The 8,164-nt window shown below is 36.3% G+C and overlaps 1 long non-coding RNA gene across 1 annotated transcript; it reads left to right on the top strand.

Annotated features, from left to right (window-relative positions):
• Positions 1–1,663: 1,663 nt before the first annotated feature.
• Positions 1,664–4,649, top strand: LOC110904772. The gene is made up of 3 exons (XR_002572764.2): positions 1,664–1,747; positions 2,791–2,877; positions 4,607–4,649. It is a non-coding gene; the product is annotated as an uncharacterized LOC110904772 (long non-coding RNA).
• Positions 4,650–8,164: the final 3,515 nt, after the last annotated feature.

The raw sequence follows: 8,164 nt of genomic DNA, 5'->3' as shown, positions 1-8,164 counted from the left end.
TGTTTGAATCCGTGAGACGGATTCAGCACATGTAATAAATGAAAGATGTGAATGGATGATGTAAATGAAATGTTTGAATCCGCGAAAAGGATTCAAAGCACGAAAGGAAGAAAATGTATGAATGGTATGTTTGGAACCGCTAGACGGATTCGAAACATGAAAGTAATGAAAGGTATGAATGCAATGTTTGAATTCGCAAGACGGATTCAAGACATAGAAGGGACGAAAAGTATGAATGATGTGTTCAAATCCGTGAAACGGATTTAAAATATAAAAGGATGAAATTAGTCTATATAAGAAGATGCCGATGGTTCGACCATGATTGAGTTGAACGGGCCATGTAAGTTAGTATAAAGTAAAAGGTGATAGTGTAATGAAAGAAGTTTTGTATGAGATTACGCGTTAGATGTGTTAGAAATCGACTCTTGGGAGTCAGGATGGATGAAGGGCTACGACCCGGACAATAACTTAAGTATTGACGGGAAGGGTAAGTTTGGTAAGAAATACTGAAACGATGTAATAAAGTCTTTGCAAGTAAGCATGAAAGGAAAGAAGTAAGGGCATGTACTTCAATACATTTACGATAAGTAAGAAGTGCAATTTGACCTTGAAAAGTCAAAATGTGGCAAGTTGGCGAAATGACTAATAAAATGAAAGAAATGCGTGTAAGAATTGGAATGTGTGATATGTTATAGCATGTACGTAGGAAATGGTAGAAGAGTTATAGGTGAGTAACTCCTTAGTAAAATGAATGGTAGATAGGCATGGTATGGTACGCGATGTCTGACTAGTATGACCCGTATACTTATGTAAACTAAATAATGTATTAAATAAGAGAAAAAGTAATGTAAAATTAATGGGATGATTTAAAGGTAATGTAAAAGTACGCATGGTACAAGTAACTGTAGAAAACGTAGAATGACGCTAACTATGGAGTTAAGCATGAAGGTGTAACTATGAAGTAGTAGTTTTGTTGTGATAACAAAACAAGAGTTAAATGTTATACAACGTGTGCTTGGAATGAAATCTTAAAGGATGGGGCAAAAGTATTAGATCTATTTTAAACAGATCATATGAAGGTAAGCATTATTATAAGTTTAAATGAATATGTATATTGACCTGCTACTAACGGGTCGAGGAAATGAGAATGTTATGTGAAAGTATGCTATGGAAAGTATAGACTTGTTAAGAAGAAGTCAAGTGTATGAATAATTATGAAATGAGATAGGACGATTACTTATAATTATAATGTGACTATTAAGTCAAACATAGATGTGTGTGTGTAAGAGGAAAGTGAGAAAGGTTTCGGGGACGAAACCTTCTTTAAGGGGGGTAGACTTGTAACACCCCAAATTTCGTATGACATAATATAATGTTTTAATCGCAATAGTTGACGGAAAGAAATGGTAAACATAGATTTTTACCATTAGTAAAGTCTTATGAATTTTAGTAAATCTAAAATTCTTAGGTATGCATGAAGGGTTGCTAGATTAATATGTAGAAGTGGGGGAAGATGACATGTTATGAATAAATGAGGGGTTGAAAATGAAAAATGTGTTATTAAAACACATAACAAATAAAGGCCCAGGGAATGGAAGTGGGTGTGTGCGATCGTGAGGAGAGACCAGGGGAAACCTTCCCCTCAAAACCCTAACACCTCTAAAATCATCAAATTAAGAAGGAAATTGAAGGTCAATCGAATGCATGTGATCAATTCCTTAGTCATCTAAGGGTTTCCCATCATGGGGTAAGTCGAATTATGTGATTTGATGCTAGTTAATGATAAGGGTTTTGATTAATCTTTGAAGTAGTATGAAATTGAACTTGTTTATGAGTTAGAATCATCATGTAGAACATGGATTAAGCATGGTTTGGGTTAATTTGATGTTTATATGTGAAACCCATTTGGTTATGGTGATGATAACAACTTGAATGATCACCCATGTCCAATTCTTGCTTAATATTGATGTATTTTGGCATGCATGGTAGATTTTTGTTAGAGGAATTGAAAGAAATGTGATTCTAGTATGTTTAATGATTATGTAGAAATGATTCATGATGATTAGAAGGAGGAATTTTGGTGAATTATGTATGAGGTTAGAAGGATATGCATGAATTAGTTGTACATTAAGCTTAGATGGTAGTACGCACACAAGGTGTTTGATGAAATGCCTAAATGACAATAATATGTGAAATTCGTACCATACGCTTGAATGATGTGATGAATATATATGGATTGTTTGATCGTATTAGTGTCAACTTAAAAAAAATGGTTATGGAACGAATGAGAATCCTAGAAAAGAAGTAAACTTAATTGATATTGGCGTTAACTATAAAGATGCTGTTATGAACGGAATGGTATGTATATGTGTATATGTAACTATTTGATTATGCGGCCAAATATGTCCTACAAAATGAGTATGAAGCGTAGATGGCATAATGACTATATTCTAACATGTTAATTTGTGAATGAATGTGTGTCCAAGTTGGAAGTTGAAATGCTTGATAGTTGACTTTCTGGAAAGTCAACCATGGTAGGAATGTTGTGAGGTAGATCTCTTATCATAAATGTACGGTTTAGGAAGTCAAAGTGATGCACGAAATATTTTATAGCAAGATATGTAATGGCGTGTTTATATTATGCAAGTAGAAATGATCTCATTGTTAATCTATGCTATGAGTTGCAAGAAATCCATTAATGAAAGTCAATTGTTGAGCATAGATTTATTATGATTGATGCTTTGTGTGGCCTTGTTTACTAACAAGGGTATCAATGTATGGTCATGTAAGGATAGATAGCATGTCTACGGGCTCAAGCACGGAGGCTAATGGGTCAAAAGAAAGCATGGAACCTATGCTTGAACTTGGACGCTCAAGGTAAGTGACTTCCGACTCACTTCTTAGTATGCATATAGATTTCATGTTTATGAGTATGGGAAATTATGTAAGATTAGGAAATGATGAGAGTTTTAAGATGTGTATTGATCTAGTTTAGATGAGGGAAGTTATCTAAGTCGAAGGTAATCTGATGGGATTAAACGAGTCAATTAAGCTTTGAGCGAAAGTGTGTTAAAAGGATGCGAGACATCTAAGAATTTGATCCTTTATGATAAATAACGTTGAAATTATAAGGTTCATGAGGAATCAAGGTCAAATAATCAGCTTATGTGGATAAAAGCATGAACGGGTCAAAACTTGGTAAAAAGGTAATAAGTCGATAGCTTAAAAGATTAGAATTTTGATAATCCGGATGTCGAATGTTAATTCCATGGGATGGGGAATTTAATTACGGTCGCGTAGGAAAAAGAATCGAGTAAAACGGACGCAAAACGAGCAAGTTATGCGAGTTTTAGCAATTATGAATGATAGTTGATCTGCTGCCACCGTAACTTACGGTAGCCACCGTAAGTTACGGTAGGCTCTGGAGCTTTTGTTTCACCGTAAGACAGTAAGTTGTCACCGTAAGGATTTGGTGGTGCACGGTCGTGCGCTTGGCTGCACGGTCGTGCGTATCCGGGTAAATCAGTGCACGGGCTTGTGCACTACCAGTGCCCCCGACGTCGTAGGTACTGCACGGTCGTGCGGTTGGATGCACGGCCATGCGTCAGCTGCAAATTCATTAAAATGTGCAGAATTCGTCCAAATCAGTCCCGTAGCCCATAGGGTGTCCCAAAATGTAATCTAACTCATTGTAAAGTGTTCATGAGTTACAATGAGCGTGTGCGCAAGCATGAAATGGAGCAAGATAAGTATAGAGACATATGTAAGTTTATGGAGATACGGATGTGATTAGACATGTATGAGTTGAGTATGCTGCTAGCAGGAATGTATATTTGTATATATGTATAATGTCGGAAGTATGCGCAATGATGTCGGTATGGGTGTATGTAGATACGCATGAAGTGACGTAGATGTGTTTATATAAGAGTAAGAACGTATGTATGTAATTGGTTATGTGTGATACGACAGTAATTCGGGGAGAATTAGGTAAGTGATATGTTCGAGTTAGTATGTATGTATGAATGTATTTATGTAATTATGTAAGTATATGTACGTGTGAGCAAGGTATGCACGTGTGTAATTATGATTCGTTTTATGAATGCATGTAAGTATGTAAATATGTATGCAAGATCGGTATATATGTAGGTATCGGTATATGTATGAACGCAAGTAGCTATGTATGGACGTAAGCATTATGTATTTAGGTACGAAGGTACATACGCGTATAGGTACGAATGTATATACGTGGATGCAAGTATGTATGTATGTATGTGAGTAGGTATGTTTGTATGTAGATATGTATGTAATAATGTAACTGAGTATATATGTGGGTATGTACGTATGTACGTAGATGGTCATGTGTGAACATATAAATATGTATGAAGGTAGGTACGCAAGTATCCAATGAAATTGAGTACTAACGTTAATATTAGCGTGCATGGTGAAGGAAGTGTAACGCGGGAATAACAAAGAAGTCTCACCACGGAATGTATGATCAGATGGAAAGCTGGGATGTAAAGAGTTAATGGATCAATAAGTAAACGAGAATAAATTGTGTATATTTATAATGCGTACTAACGTTATGAATTTTATGTGGTGAGCGCAGGTAACACAAGTCATGAGGATCATCAAGGAATAGAGATCGAGGATCGAGTCACAGGAAGGATTGTACGGGGTGTATAAGAATGAAATTTGTTACAAGTTATGTTTTATTCTACAATTGAGTTAGATTGATGTATTCAATATAGAGGAGTTATTTTAAAAGTGAACTTTCAAGTAAGATATAAGGTTTATAATGTAAGAAAGGAATTCATAATGAACTTGCTAGTAGGTCGAAACGTTTTTAATGAAAGAATTTTTTTATGGTACAAGTTTCCGCTGCGTCTTTTCAATTAACGCGTGTTAGGGTGTTACATAGGATAAACGCTCTCGTTCGTTCTCTTGGATTGTTTCAATCTTACTCGTCGTACGTTCTTACAAGAAAACGCAACGCAATCAAGGTGAGTATACATGACCCATTTTCGTTTTACACTTTTTGGGTGCAATATGTATTACTTATCAAACTACACAATCACATCAAACATTTTATGCACACTATATCCATACTCTATGTGATACATTTTAATCATGTTAGAGATGTTATGCTACTGTAAACACTCATGACTATGTGTTCATTAACTTTGCAAGCCTCCCCTAACAATGGTAGCGCTATAGGTTGAGAAACGCCCCTCCCATTATATTAACGGGTATTGTTAGGTTAAACTATGTTAAAACCACTCATACTCTTTTGGGTTGGACACGTTAATTGCGTTAAACTTTGGTTTGGACACGTAGAGTAACATCGTTTCGAGTATACTGTCAATATGATATTGTATTTCACATTTGGATATGAGCAACATTTTAAACACGTACTATGCTATGTATGAAAACTTGTATACTCGCCAACATGCTTTTGTTGATTTTATTTTAATACATATTGCAGGTTGAATGATTAAGAAAACAAGAATCAAGCTAGGATGGACATTAGAAACCCACTTAGCATTTGATTTATTGTTGAATGTTATGTTTACTTATTTGGAACTATGTACCCCACTTTACAATTTATGAAATGAATTTAATATTTATTGTCACAATAGTGTTATGTTGTTTTGAGCAATTTGTTCGTCTCATCCCGATGTTTCCGCCATCGGTTGGGGTGTGACAGTTGGTTACCAAGTGATTAGTTAATCCATTGAAGTTAATTCCGAAAGTAATGTTGATAATACCCCGAATACAAGATGGCTTCTGATTATTTTGCCCTTTCTCCAATGCTCCTATCAAAGCATTGGTCATGATTAGGTCATTAGTTCAACACCCGTCCTCCCAGGTACAGGGTGAGATTGCCAAACCTAAGTAGCGCTACTAACTAATACCATGTTACCACCCCGGTAACCAAACAACACGGAGGGACTTTAAAGGTGATGAGATGAGTATATTATCCAACATTCATGTTTTTATCCAAAAGACTTACCCCTCCCCGGGATACCCACTGACTGTCCCAACCACCGGGACGCATGATCAAGAGAGATGAACTCACCTTGGATTTGCTCGGTAAGATTAACTACTCGTTAATAGAAATGATCAATCAAATCCTATGACAGTTGCACATAACAATCAGTTCGCATACAAGCTTAGTGCGTATTGTTTCATATGTATTCATCAGACAATGCACTAGCATTAAACAGGTTGTGCAAGTTGTGTCAGTCAATCAACAGTGCCCATGTCTCACAAAAGCATTTATCAATTCATGTCACTTAAACTATTACATGCATTAAATCACGAGCATTACTCAACATATAGCAAATATTCACATAATAAATCATACATACACATGTTCCTGGTCTGAGTACCCGTTACACAATACAACGGCCCATTGACATGTTCTCCATCCGAGTGTGTGTGCATGTGCGGCCCATGTCACCTAATCTAACGAGAAAGTATGTCGTCCAATAGCATGAAAACCCAATATCACTTAACAATTCATTCAGTCCTCGTAATAGTGCACAACGGCCCAAAACAGGTGTGTGTGTGTGTGTGTGTGTGTGACAGGCTACACCCTAGGCCCAAAACACCTCCCGACCCACAACGCTTTATGTTACGGCATCATCTATTGGCCTAGCGAAACAGGCCCACTTATGACCGGCCCATTGTAATTAATTTAGTATATATGTGTATGTGCGACCCCAAAACAGCAAGCCCAATTCGTTTCATGTTTTCCTCAAAATATGGGCTACTAGGTGGTATCATCTCATAACATAACAGGCCCCATACCATTAATCTTATCCATAAGGCTCCATAATTCATTTGATGTTTGCTCGGCCCATAAGTCTTATTACCAATTCAGTTATCAGTTATCATATGCCTTATGCATTCTGAAATAATCATGTGCATAGACTCGGAACTAAGAATCTTGTATAACTCAGATTTTTATAACACGCCAACAATTTATTTCTTAGAATTTCATCATCTTCATTACACGATCCATAAATTACAACACAATAGTTTATCAACCCTAATTGTTAGTTAGCACTATCAGTGATTAAATATAGATCTATTCACGTGGCACAAATATCCAAACCTACCATCGCAAGGTCAATTACTAATAGTTTCTATCATGTGCAATACCCTAATTATCTTCCAATAATTAACGGCAATTAGTACATATCAACATATTCGAAACATCAAATTTAGTTGACAAGAACCCTAGTTATACATCAGTTTATTAGCATCAAAAATTACTAAATTCCTATCATTATACTACTCGGATCAGTAGATCTCATTCATGCGACTTCAGATCATGAACCCAATTCAAGAACAATTAACATACACCACAATAGATCACAACCACTTAAACCAAAGAGATATAAATCAAGTCATGGTAACTACACTAACCGAGATAGAATACGTGAGTCAAAAGGAGTGGAGCTTCGAATGCCAAGTTTGTCGTCAATCATCAGAGGCAGAGAGGGGAAAGTAGGGTTATGTTGCAATACTCTACGTGCCTCATGTATGCCCAGGATTTTTAAGAGTTGGACTTGGGCGAATTGGGCCTAAAGTGTTTGGACCAAGAGTAACCAAGAGGGTATGAGGGAGTGTGTGACCGAAGCCCAAAACAATATGCGACTGACTGAGTTTATAAACCATCACTAGCGTCTAACAACGTAACAATCATGCATAATCAAGTCGCGTTGGTCCATCTTACATCACACACGTCTAAATACGTGTAAACGGAACATGAAGAGCAATGATACAAGTTAGGTGTTACGAGATTAGGCGATTCCAATCCTTGAAAGTTTGGGTTATCACAGTTTTCCCTTTTAGATGAATCTCCTGCCTTTGGAAACTCATGTCGCGTATTAGGTGAGCAGTCCGTTATTACAAATTTTTTTAAGCTTATTCTATGTCCTTTCATTAGTTGAGATTTTTTTTATCGTTGATTTGTTGGCCTATTAGGTTTTTCGTCATCTTATCTTAGGTTCCCAGTCAAGGTTAGTATACATATTTTGTTTGTATATTTGAGTATTTGAGTTTTGATTTTGGTTTTGGTTCCGATTAGGGTTTTGCTAATTATATCATCATTGTGATTCCAACAATCTATGTTTTACATTTTTTAAATGTTGTCATG

The sequence above is a fragment of the Helianthus annuus genome, chromosome 2, assembly GCF_002127325.2.
Source record: "Helianthus annuus cultivar XRQ/B chromosome 2, HanXRQr2.0-SUNRISE, whole genome shotgun sequence".
Lineage (NCBI taxonomy): Eukaryota > Viridiplantae > Streptophyta > Magnoliopsida > Asterales > Asteraceae > Helianthus > Helianthus annuus.
This window is presented reverse-complemented; position numbering and strand designations above follow the sequence as displayed.